Source organism: Cydia splendana, unplaced genomic scaffold (assembly GCF_910591565.1).
Source record: "Cydia splendana unplaced genomic scaffold, ilCydSple1.2 scaffold_92_ctg1, whole genome shotgun sequence".
Taxonomy (NCBI): Eukaryota; Metazoa; Arthropoda; class Insecta; order Lepidoptera; family Tortricidae; genus Cydia; species Cydia splendana.
Window position 1 is genome coordinate 392,581 of NW_026946910.1, and position 14,031 is coordinate 406,611.

Here is a 14,031-nt window from a genome sequence, read left to right on the forward strand (position 1 = left end):
TTAGTTTAATTGAATAATATGTATAAGTAATTAAAACGGTTTAAGGATAAAGTAACTAAATACTAGATTGTAAGTCAAGTTATTGTAAGGTAATAGTAGAAATAAAGGCTATTTTTATTTTATTTTATTTTATCATATATATAAAATTGAAAAACCAGAACGGGATAAAAAACGAGGGAAGAAGCGAGATGGCGCCTTACAAATTTCTAAAAAAGTTTTTGACACGTTTCTCGAATACGACGCACGTATGATAACAAAAACCTGTTCAAATTAATTATCTACATATGGGAATAGAACTAGAGCATAAAAACTATCGCTTCCGATGCGTATTAAATTTACAATAAGGAAAATAAATTTTCATAACAATCTTCATTTTACGACATCGGCCATATCTCGGCAACTCTCGGTTGCTTTCGTTTGGCGGTGCTACAGATTAGACCAAATAATCCGTAAGTTAAAGTAAACTAAATTATGTTTGTCATGTTGGTATACAGGTATTTCTGAGTTTTTTTACACGAAGTAAAATAAAAAGTGCTGTCAACCTCAACCTTAGTCTATAGAGCCCATACGAGTGATTTATGTCATATATGACTTATCATTCTTATCAATCAAAGTAATTACTATATTATTATTATCAATTTGTATTTTGTTGTTTTAAATTTATTTTTGAGTTATATTATTCAGATTGACTTTCACGGCTTCGGCAAACATTTCCGTTCGTCCGGGGAACGGGCTAAGAATGCTGAGATGGGCCAAAAATACAAAGTTGATAGTAAGTTATGTAGGTAGATTAAAGTGCATGTTCAGATATTATTGAGCGACCTGATAGAAATAAGCAAATGTACAGTCAGCAGTCAGCCAAATATCGTAATACAATTTTGTTACCATAGAAATAAGGATGTGGTCCGATATAGTGGCGGAATATTGAGAGACAAAAGCGGCTAAATTCAGTGGTGGCTCGGACACTTAGAGAGAATGGGAGAGGATCGTGCCGTGAAGAGAGCGCAGGTACTTGGGACAACAAAATGGGAGACGCCCGAGTGGACGTCCTAGGTACCGCTGAAACGACGTAGTTGCTCAAGACCTGCTCAACCTCGGCCATGGCGACTGGCGAGATCTATCGCAAGACCGAGAGGACTAGACTACCTATGTTTGTATGAAAAGGCGATTTAAGGGCGGTGGTCGTCCATATTCGTCTTAAGGCGAAAATTAATCTAATGAACGTTTTTGCAACTAGGCTTATAAGAACAAATAATAATTTTATCTTGAAACAAGTTTTAAATAAATACGTGTAGATGAAAAAATACAATCTTGCCTTTTATCAAATCACATCATTTTTTGACAAATTTGCGAATTGAGTTATCCAACAGTTTTAAACCATGGCAGGGTTGAATACATAATAATGTCGGTATTTAACTAAACATAAGACGAACTCTTTATTTCATTTACGCGAGCGGAGCTGCGGGCCCGTCTAGTAAATAATAAATATTTTCCAACACTAGCAAGCCTTTAAATCTGTAAAACTATTATTTTACTTTTACAATTTCTTCTTAGGTGTCAGTCCCTCTCCTTCTCCTATTTGCAGTTTTGAGTTTTTTATTCAATTGCTTATAACTCAAAGATTTACTTTAAACGCCTTAATTACTACATTTTCCTTTTGATGCTTACACATTTCCAGGTATTTCCATTAGCATACAATATAATATTTTACTAATTAATACCTATTTCATGATTTAGGTACAATAACATTGTAAGCTTGCCAAGCGTCTTGGACATTAGTTACTTATTGGCAATAACTGATTGACTCAGTTTTACTTGTCTTGTATGATGTTAATATATATATAATGCTATTTAAAATACTTGTAGATAATCCAAGGTCAAATAAAGTAGGAATGTTACATTCGTTGTAGAGGTACCACGTCAAGTATGATTAGTTTTACTTGTGAATAGGTTAAGCAAACAATAATCTGTATAAATAGATTTATATATTATTAATTTGTTAGGTACCTACTAAGATTTACCTGCCTATTTGACCATTATTATTATTAATTGCATTGCATACATGACAGCGTTTTACACAAAAATAAAACGCTAATTAAATAACTTACCATATTCGAAACCTAAGAATAATATTGAGAGTGGCAACACCGTTTGTAGGTCGCATTGTCCTTTTCTAGCATATACGTCTCTCTCTCTCACACACTCCCACCACAGCAGTTTTGCTTTTGACAGTTACACAAGGCAAATTTTAAAGTCATTGTCTCAAAATTATACATATTTACACCAGGCAGGATTAAAAGTTTAGGTTTCGAATATGGTAAGTTATTTAATTAGCGTTTTATTTTTGTGTAAAACGCTGTCATTAAACAACTGTACCGATATTCGAAACCTAAGAATAATATTGAGACGTGTTTGTTATCGCCTGGTGGTGGGAAGACGCCAAGCCAATGTGATTACTGATTATACATGTACTTATTATGTATATGTAATGTTATTATATTACGAGTGTTTAATTAATTATGTAGTACACCCTTTATTTTAACACCTGTGAGGAGAGAGGTATTTATTATAGTAAAGCATACAATTTGATATACCATTATATTATGATACTAACTTTACATTTCATATACGTACTTAATGTACTTATAAATGTTCAAAGAGAAAAAGTGAGTCACCACAATGGTGCTATACTTAATTATATGTATGTGAAAACTAGGTAAAAGAAGATGAGATAAGTCAGTCTACTCTTCAAGGAGCATACAACATCTGTGATAAGGAGTGATGTAAGTAATTCAAGTATGAAAAAATAAAGTCATAAAGTACTCGAGTAGTTTTTTATTTATAACTCCCAATTATTAACAAATTTGATAATAATTACCTAGTAAAGTAAGCAGTTGCAGGAATATAACAAGGACAACACCTTTCTTATTTCCAGAATCCCTCGGGATTGAGTAGACGAATATTTAAAATATTCGTTATAATTCACTATCACTACCCACAAAGTTAATATTGGGTACCTACTTACTAAAATGTCATAGGGAATTACTAAATTCCTTTAATGACCGTGAGTCAGTGTGAGCTATATACTTGGTTATAGCTATAAAATGCATTTAATCCTTTGTACGCTTTACTAACGCGAACGCGAGCTAATGTACCTAAACAAACCTTACTTAAAATTGTGAAGGTTACTTTGAGAGCTTAAGCCATAACATAACACTATGTTGGCACGACTAGTAATGATAATGACGCTTTTTGGTGCTCTTGGCATTCAAATGGTTAATATAGAAATGCCACAGAACCTTATCAATGATATTTGTATAGGTGCAGGCTCATTCTGCTTATATTCATGTTTAGCTATCATCAAGTGACCTTAATTGTACTCATTAATTTCTATATATGCAGTAAGAGTAGTTTACCTTATCTGGTGCCTACTAGTAGACATAAGCTTGATTGGTTCTGTTCTGAACGCTTAAGTGGCTTAATTTATGTAAACCATTCATAGACATTGCATAGTTCTGAATATTCAGTTTCCTCTTTCCAGTGTGTAAATTATTAAGAATAAGGTACTTAATTCGAAACCTTAGCTTAGCATGTGTTTTAACCAAAATGCAGATTTGTGTGTTTATTTAGTGATTTTACATTATTTGCCATAACTGTGCGGAACCATGGGGTCCCCGACCTTTTGCCGGGCACCCGTGGGCCCAAAGCCAACAGCGCAGAGGCCCTTTAAGAGGGACCTATTTCATCCAATGCTAGAGTCAACACTTTGTCGAATTTATTTGATATTTATGTATACTTATCCTCCTTATGAACTAAGGATAACTGTAACTTTTTGATATCAAATATACGCAGAATTGTCAATTATTTTATATTCTGAAATTATAATATTACTGGATTTGGGCCAGTGTGCTTTTGTAAACTATATCTCTGGCCTACGATATAGGCTAGTCTATTAACATCCCGCCTCCTGGAAGGCAGTATACAGACTTCTTAGATATATATTCACGGTAGCGCTAAGTGTGTGGACCTAGTTTTCCGACACTTGACTGCATGAGATTATTGTGAACATTTTTTCAGGTCTCGAGCAAGAAGGGTACCTAGATAGGTTGAGGTCCTTAACTTGTGGATTTGGTAGGAGCAAGACACATACGGGGTGTAAATTAATTAATCCACCATGTTTCAAGAGATTTTTGTTCATTGATGCCTTCAGGTTACACTGTACAGACAGACTAACACTTTGGCAGAGTTTTGCTAACATATAATAAATGAATGCATTTGTTTGGGTGTACATGTTCCACATCAAAGACATATTTATATATTTCAATCTATTTTTGAAAAGTTCGCGTTTCAAAATAGCTTCGCCTTTTCGCAAGGCGTGCTCCTGTTTCCCTATTTTATTGTGCAAAGCGAACAGTGTCATAATGTTATAATTATGTATAAATTGAGAACTAGAGGGTCATGCCCTAGACGTGACCGCCCAGAAGTTGTGCTAGAACCGTTCGTGCAATGTTTTTAAAAACATTTTTGTAGTGGGTACATTCCACGGTCTTAAATTTGTTAAACGTGTAGTATCAAACTATGACAAGTCATGATAAGTGAATTAAGTGATAACAGTATCTAGTCCGTGCATAGAAGCACTTGCCCTTGAGGTTAGGGCATGGGTAGTTTAAAATAAACTTAATCCGTGCATAGGAGCACTTATGATACAGGTGGTTTAAAACTTCCTGGGTCACAATACAGACACAAGGTGTAAAATACATAATTGATAAACGCCCGTCAGGCCAGTTTTGTATATTTTATTTCAAACATGCTTGTGCAGCACCGCCAGCTCATGATAATTTTCCTATACCATGGCAGTCAGGGATATAATAGTTAAATAGGTAGGTAACCTTGGTCATGTCGTGTACATAGGTAGGTACTCGTAAACATGTTAACTGAAAGTCTAGTGCTCTCGAGGCAAATATAATTTATGCAACTGTGAGCTGCTCTTACATTGAGATCATATGTATTTATTTCTAGTCTGCCTTAGCAGGCCTAGACTTCAAAGGTTTTTTAGATATTCATAGGGCCGTTAATCGGACCCTTTGTACACCTTGAGCAGGCTGTTTGTTTCACACCATGAGTAATATAATTTGAATTATATTGTAAACATAGCTTATTTCAGAATGGAACCGTAAGCACTGTCGTGAGTCGTGAGCTTACATAGTCTGATTAAATTAGAGTCCACAGATTGTCTGGACCTTGGTGAATTGACCACTCCTGATTCTAATTATCAATATTCTGCCTGGGCTTATAATCGAAATTAGGTGACTAAATCGCTTAGTATTCTCTATGCCGCCCAAGTTATGAGGCTAAGCGTCTCCAGACCACAATTTTATATTAGGGTGCAAAGATTTTTTCATCTTTAAAATAAAAATGAGTCGAGATAGGCCTGGAATCTTAGGTTATTTTATACCTTATAATTTTAGAAATTTAATGTAAAGGGAAAGCAGTTTTCACTTTTACCACAGTTAATTAGCCCAATTTTGGGTTTAGCCAATAGGGTGTTTGGGACCCTTTTAGAATAGTTTGGTAAACAAAAATGAAAACTAATAAAATAACAAAGCCTTGCCTATTTCGACTGATTTTGTTAGAACCCTTTTTACTTTCTCTAAAAGGAGATATTTACAAATTCATTTTTGTAATATTTTTCTGATTGTGGATTACTTGCTCGCATGTGTTATGACCATATCATTTATATTTCTGTGAATATGTCTGACATGCCTTGCGCAGGCTTACATAGGTTATAATATCATCATCAATAACTTGACGTCAGTTTGTGAATGAATCAAATATTCTTTGGCACACCTTACGCAGGTGGAGACATGACTGCCTTGCGTAGCCTTAGATAGATACATAATATATTGGTTTCATCACAAATAACTTGACGTTAGTTTGTGAACGAATAAAAAATTTTCTTAGGCACACCTTACGCAGGTGGAACCATAACAGACGTAGGTTTAAGAATATCATTCAAATCGAATACCCTGAGTTTATGGGTAATATTCCCTTAGTTGCGGGTTCCTTGCTCGACAAGGTGAAAGGCTTTATGCAGGCTTTCACAGGCACTTTTAGAAAGTGTAATTCACGGTGACGCGCAGATTTGCCAAAACTAAACTTTAACTCTTCAGTTAACTAATATAATTTGACAATATGAACCAAACCATGCGTCTTCGTCAATGAATCAATCTAAAGATTCCCGTATCGTTAATGCCAAGTGTACTATTTATGTAAGTAGGTAGGTAGGCTTAAGAATTGACCCTCTTGTATGTAGTTACGTATAGAATTAATAATCAAGTTATTCAAATCCAAAATAACACAAGCACATATAGCAACTACATGCAAGAGTTCTTTTCCTTAACCTTTTAAGCTGTAAGTACCTGCTATGTTATTTATTTAAGTAGGTACCTACATTTTAACCTACCTACATTGTAGCCTTTTTTTTTTCAAAATTAAATATCTAGTTGGAGCGATATAAGTTGGTAGATCAAGAGTGAAATACTTCAAGATTTCGCATGTCATTCTTGCGCAGAGTCATGCTAATCTCTCTCTATGTCTAGTCAGATTTAAGTTTATGTACTGCCGAAGTACTCACTTTCCACAAAAATAAATGCAATGTTTGCGATGTAGGTTTGTTCGTTACCTTGTGTCCCTCAGAGCGGAAATAGAAGCCCCGCGAAGGCGGGGCTTCGTCGACTCCTAAGCGGGTACACTTATTTATCAGCAATTTAATTATCAAAAAATAATTTTGCAATATTATATTAACCCGGAACGGGATAAAAAGACAAATTGCTGATAGATACTTGGGCAGATAAAACCTACACGTCTATAAACTTCTACCTTAATACATAGGTTCTACTTAACACGTATTAACTATCCGATCCTTTCGTAATCGAAAACACAAATCACTTGAAAACTGAAGGGTATGCCTCCACAAATCACCATTTAAGTATTATAATTTCAACCGTTATTTTATTATACACACACAAAGATTTAAACTAACAGGACTCGGAAGAGACTTAATGTAGGTATAAAATTAAATTATAATGGTGACACGTGCACGCTTTACCAGCTCGATGTGTTTTCTAACATATGTGTTTTAGTATTTTCATTGCCATAGCGACGGTGCGCGCAGGCAGCCTTTGAAAACACTTGCACTATTCCGGATCATTTTTATTTGCTAGATAGTATATCGGACAACTAAATTTAAATATTTATTTCGAACGGCAAAAGCCGTTAGAAACTGTTTTTCAATATAGCCAGCTAAACTGGGGTACAAATTCAAAAACTCACCAGCAGTTTAGCTTCACGACCTTCCAGATGGAAAAACAGCAAGCCAATGTCTTTAAAATTTGCCTTGTGTAACTGTCAAAAGCAAAACTGCTGTGGTGGGAGTGTGTGAGAGAGAGAGACGTATATGCTAGAAAAGGACAATGCGACCTACAAACGGTGTTGCCACTCTCAATATTATTCTTAGGTTTCGAATATCGGTACAGTTGTTTAATATCTAATTATCGTTCTTTAATTATAATACTTGAATAATATAATCTTGACATCAATTAATCCTAATATTTATTTTATTCATTTTATTGCCCAAAAAGTAACACAGCAAATATAATATCGAATGTAATATTATTCTAGCAACCTACTTATGCGAAGAATCATAATTACAATTTATGTTATGAAAATAACGTAACACTTTACTAATTGAAAGCTGATTTTTCAATTGAATTGTGACCAGTAAGTATTGTGTTATTATTTCCACAATAATTAATTACTGTCAGACTGTCACATAAATATTATTATTTGTACTTATACACTTTTTCTTCGGTTTATTTCAATTACTTGCAACATATTTTATAAACCTGAAACATAAGTATACACCTTGAATGTCTGCTTCCTATATCCTGCCATTGGTAAGTATGTCATTTAACTTCAATAAACATCTTCCAACGAACCAATGGAATTCCATTATTCTAACCATGATCCCATGAAATACTGAGTACACCAGAGTACAGTTCGAATGTTTAGGTACTTTACCATTTTATCGTTACGTTTAACGTTTCTAAATGATAAGACCTAGGTTTTTGGTCTTTTGAGTCTTAGTGCTCAATTAGTACAATAAATGTGTAATCTTGGGTAGATCAATGAAGTGGTTCAAGCTACAACTTTAATCTACTAGTTTTACTTAATTAGTTAGCCTCAACAAATTAAACACCAGGCAAACTGTCATTGAGAGCGATCAAAATCACGGTTAATTCGAATACTTATTGTTTTTATTTTATAATGTGTAGGTACCTACACACAGTATTCAGTTATTTGTTTCTGTTTTGATTTAATGTATCGGTTCTGAGACTATGTACCTATAATTTCTAATGTATGTATTGTCTCAACCGCATACCTAAGAGTTTTGGCATCCTTAATTATTGTAAGTTTATGCATGTGACTGAAATAAGGAAATATATTTTCCGGTAAAGTGCCTTTTTAATTACACTTAATTATAATTAGTCATCACATCACACACATCACTCATCTTCATCTGAGTAGGTGTACCTACTACCTAGGTAGTTAAAAAGGGACTTCGTCATCTACACTGTTAACCGACAAAAGTCGTATGTCTATTTACAAAACATTAGGTTAACTGCTGGTCACTAGAGTTTTTGCTGTTAGTACCTAAGTCATGTTGCCTTGGGTATAGTTTCGTAGTTTAGTTAAGTAAGCAGTGCTTCCTCACCGTGTAAGGCTCCCCGCATCGCCACTTCAGTTTTTAGAGCATTGACTTTAGGTACTACATGACATGATGTATTATGACAGGCCCAGCGTCTATTTACGTACCTGTTGTACTTGGGTTTGTAATTGAGCTTTGCCCTGATTATTATTCTATAGAATCATGTATTCCGGCTCTAAAATAGATTGGAATTGGGATTTATTATATGAAATCTGGGTCATATACGATTTTGAAGAATTGTATATCCTCATCTATTTATAGGTTTTATTTGGGCAGTTTAGGCATGCCTCTGTGTTCCACAATTTCCACGGCTACTTACGCAGAATGCATTATTACTCTTATCCTGGTCACCTGCTTGTTTCTCTTTAACTATAATTTAACCTGTCTTCTAACTGTTCCAACAGGATTGCTACAACAATCTTTAACCGGAATACCGTCTAAGTCGTCGTATAATATATTTTTTATATACTTTGTTCGTTTTTATTTAGGCTGTTCTTACCCATACGAACATCTGCAAAATGCAGTAAATTTATGATACGGGTATAGGTTAGAAGAAGGTTAAATTGTAATACTTTACAGGAAATGTTTTCCAACTGGCGTAATTTTTTTTTTTTTGTATAATTGAAATCTACCCTGAATCTACATTAGTAGATATGCCTATTCCCGAGGCCATCCATCTATACCTACGCCTTAAGTTAACTGGAACAGTAGGCAGAGGCACTAAACTGCTTATTATATAATTTCGAATTCAATAAATACATAACATAATAGGAGGTCACTCTATACTAACATAATGTCAGTTTATGACTATTTTGCCTCCCTATTAAGTTTTGGTGGGCTAAAGAATCCGTCTAATGGTGGTATCTAGGACATTTTGGATGACCTAAAACAAGATACTATCGTTAGTACCAACCAACACTATATCGCGTCAGTTTACGTTTAAGTACTATGTTGTACTAATTTGGACGACCTATAACAAAAGGTCCTATCGTTAGTACCAACCACCACTATCGCGTCTACTAGACTAGTTACTAGGTACATTTGACTCTTTTGGTTTGTTAGTACCAGTTGAACATTCAACTTACTAATTATTCTCTGTTTGTATCGTAGGTAAGTGTTATGATTTCGCTTATCATTTCTTTTGTTTTGCTAGTACTAGTTGAACATTCAACCCACTACTTATTTATTTTGCTAGTACCAGTTGAATGTTCCAACCTACTAATTATTTGTTTTGCTAGTACCAGTTGAAAGTTCCAACCTACTAATTATTTGTTTTGCCAGTACCAGTTGAAAGTTCCAACCTACTAATTATTTGTTTTGCTAGCAACAGTTGATCAATCAACCTACTAATTGTTGGTTTTGCTAGTACCAGTTGAACAATCAACCTACTAATTATTTGTTTTGCTAGTACCAGTTGAACATTTCAACCTACTAATTATTTGTTTTGCTAGTACCGGTTGAACATTTCAACCTACTAATTATTTGTTTTGCTAGTACCGGTTGAAAGTTTCAACCTACTAATTATTTGTTTTGCTAGTACCGGTTGAAAGTTTCAACCCACTAACTATTTGTTTTGCTAGTACCAGTTGAAAGTTTCAACCTACTAATTATTTGTTTTGCTAGTACCAGTTGAACATTTCAACCTACTAATTATTTGTTTTGCTAGTACCGGGTGAAAGTTTCAACCTACTAATTATTTGTTTTGCTAGTACCGGTTGAAAGTTTCAATCTACTAATTATTTGTTTTGCTAGTACCAGTTGAAAGTTTCAACCTACTAATTGTTTGTTTTGCTAGTACCAGTTGAACGTTTCAACCTATTAATTATTTGTTTTGCTAGTACCAGTTGAACGTTTCAACCTACTAATTATTTGTTTTGCTAGTACCGGTTGAAAGTTTCAACCTACTAATTATTTGTTTTGCTAGTACCGGTTGAAAGTTTCAACCTACAAATTATTTGTTTTGCTAGTACCGGTTGAAAGTTTCAACCTACTAATTATTTGTTTTGCTAGTACCGGTTGAAAGTTTCAACCTACTAATTATTTGTTTTGCTAGTACCGGTTGAAAGTTTCAACCTACTAATTATTTGTTTTGCTAGTACCAGTTGAACGTTTCAACCTACTAATTATTACTTATACCAACTGCAGCATAGATGTGATGTACAGTTTACTTCTTGCAATTTATTTTTCTTGTTAGTCGACTCCGACTTACTACTCAATTCATTTGATGCTGAGTTTACAGTAAAACAATAACAAAGCCCTCGGCATTCATCAGTCTAAGTACGCTATCTATAGTTCTTGACTCACTTGACATCGTAACGGTCCTTGATAATTTAACTGGTTACCTGCTAGCATTGTTTATTATCATAAACAGCACATACCTATGTATATATAAATACATGTTAAGTCGACACCAAGTTAACATCGATTCATACCCATATCGTGCTATAAATAGCATTTCAATTGATTATAACTGGTTATTTTAACCGAACAATATTTCTTTTAGGACATAAGGTCCATAAAATGTATACAACTATACCGACTTAATATGCAGGTTTCTCTATACGTTCCCTCATGTAAAATATCTTAGTATTTAATTACACGACTAAGTAGGTCGGTATATTTTAAGTATGAATGTGATAGAAAAATAGGATAGATCTGTGTAAATTATATTTAAGACTTTTAAATCAAATAAAGTAAAAGTAAGCTATTTTATTATATTCATTGCAAACAATGTATCTAGGGTCATTTAATTACGCTGTTAAATAAGAATATGACAATAGATTTAGAATAAAAAGAAAGCAATACTTGAAATAAAACACATTTATTATATTACTCACATTATATTCTGACACCGCCAAGATAAAATCCAGGACACCACTTATTAAATAAAATCAGCTTCTTCAAAGTATCACGATGCGACCACGATGGTAAAATAATAGACTGAAGGTGTGGAGTTTAGCCGTCCAGACTTCCGTCGCTAGCTAAAGTCAGAGCGAGAATCCCCTTCCACTGGGTGGACAGCCCTTTTTATGCTAAAATCCCCACCTTCATTCGTACTAAGTTTGTACAAGACAATTAAGACAACTTCCGGTTAGCAATATCAAATTAATTTACTTATAAACTACGAAAAGGAGACAGATGACAATTGCGTGCGACGTCATGCTACGTCACCACCACCACCCCTCTCACAAGCCTTTATAAGCGGGGAGCACACCTCAGACCGGTCTCTTTTTCTGCACCAGCAACGTGGAGTAAGGGTTGTTTAGGGAAGCCTTTGTCAATTCTGTACATTTTTTAGATTTCTGTGTATTTTAGTTATTAATTATTGAGAGTAGTTTTAATGTTAAAGATTATAATTGTGTAATTTAAAATAAATAAGTCGATTTGTTTTTAATATTTTTATTTAAATCCTGGCCATCGCTAAAATCAGAAATGGGATAGTGCCTATCGCCTATCGTAGTTTTTGATTAGCAGCGAACATTGATTTAAATCTTTTTATAAATTAACAATGGCCGAAAGATCCACTCGTAATAGGGGTAGGAGTAGGCAGAATAATCAATCAGTTCCAGGAACGGACGGCCTCGAAGAGCAGCTTGGCGATATATTGGCGCGCCTTCACGCCCTCGAGGGCAGCGCGCCGGTGGTCCCGAGCCGGGCCAATGGCGCCACCAGCCACGTGGAGCCGGACGCCAGCCACGTGGACGCGGCCAGCCGCCTGGACATCGCTGCTCCCGGATCCAGCCCGCAGGCTCCGTCGTTGACACCCGGGGCAAGTGCTAGCACCGTCGGCGAACCAAATGGGAGTTCTTCCGCAGCACCTGATGCTACTGACCGTCTCATTGGGGCCCTTACCGCATTAACTAAAGTAAGATCTAACCATTACTACATTTCAAATTTTGATCCAAGTTTGCATGACATCGATTCTTGGTGTGAAGAGGTTGAAAGAGCACGTGATATAAATCGTTGGGATGACAATGAGTGCCTTTCTAGGATAGCTAACTGTTTGAAAGGGGACGCTCGTAGTTGGCTTAACGAGTGGGTTACCAACGATCGTTCGTGGACGAACTTTAAATTCGAATTTAAACCGTTGTGCTCGCGAAGAATCGATGTTGCTAATATTTTATTTAGCGTCATGTCTACAAATTCCGACAGTTATACCACGTATGCAGAATATGCAAGACGTTCGTTACTAAGATTGAACATAGTAAAAGGTTTAAGCGACGAGTTAACGGTTGCTATTGTTATACGAGGTATAACTGATGCTCAGATTCGGGCTGCCGCGACTAACGCTCAACTATTGCCTAGAGATCTTGTCGAGTTTCTTTCTATTTATACAAAACCTAATTTAAACATTGCTCAATCATCCACACGCCAATCACGCAGTAGGCAAATTGAATCAAATAACCTAAAACGCGGTAATAATTTTAATACGCCCAATCGTGAATTAAAATGTTATTCATGTTTTGAAATAGGCCACCTGCAACGATTTTGCCCTAAACGATTTAAACAGCTTGAGGACCAGAAAAAGCCTTCTGACACTTCGTCTAATACCACTGCGAACGTTTGCTCGTTTTGTAAAAAACCGGGTCATGACGACACTGTGTGCTTTGCTAAGAAGCGATCCGAATCACGAAATTAAAACCATGTTAAATTTTTGTCGAGAATTAACGGGTACTTCGGACGAGTGATATTACGACGGCGGTAATACAAGGCATACCTACGGATATTTTGTTTGACAGTAATGACAGTGACTCTCGCTTTTATTTAATCAGTATATCCGTGCGTAAATATTTCGAATACACTTTCAAGTTTTGCGCGGTATTGGCAGTAATATCGTTAGCACTGGTGGTGCAACATTCCTAGTTGAACTTTGTGATTACGCTTTGAATGTTTTATCTATTTATGTGTTCCCCTGAGTATAATACTAGTGTGCCCGTGATAATTGGGACAATTGCTTTGATTGGCAACTGAGTATAGCATATCTTCTGGCTTGAATGGTAAACATTACGTTATTTCCTTTTTCTAATACTAACGGTAAAATGGACGTATGTTACGTGTACAATTCAGTAATCCACTACCGATCAATAGTCCGCTTACCGGGTGAGGTTATGAGAAATTTTCGCAATTATTTATAACTGTAACGACCGTTTGGTTGAGTTTTGGTTGATACGACTGTTACAGACGGGATGTAGATTGAATTGACAAGTAACATTCCTATTAATTTATAGACCATACAAAATGTCTATCGACGAGAATTTGATAGT

General features: G+C 35.3%; 1 non-coding gene across 1 annotated transcript; it reads right to left on the reverse strand.

The window, feature by feature from the left end:
* Positions 1-6,526: 6,526 nt before the first annotated feature.
* Positions 6,527-6,630, reverse strand: LOC134805955 (U6 spliceosomal RNA). Its single transcript, XR_010146440.1, has one exon. It is a non-coding gene; the product is annotated as a U6 spliceosomal RNA (small nuclear RNA).
* Positions 6,631-14,031: the final 7,401 nt, after the last annotated feature.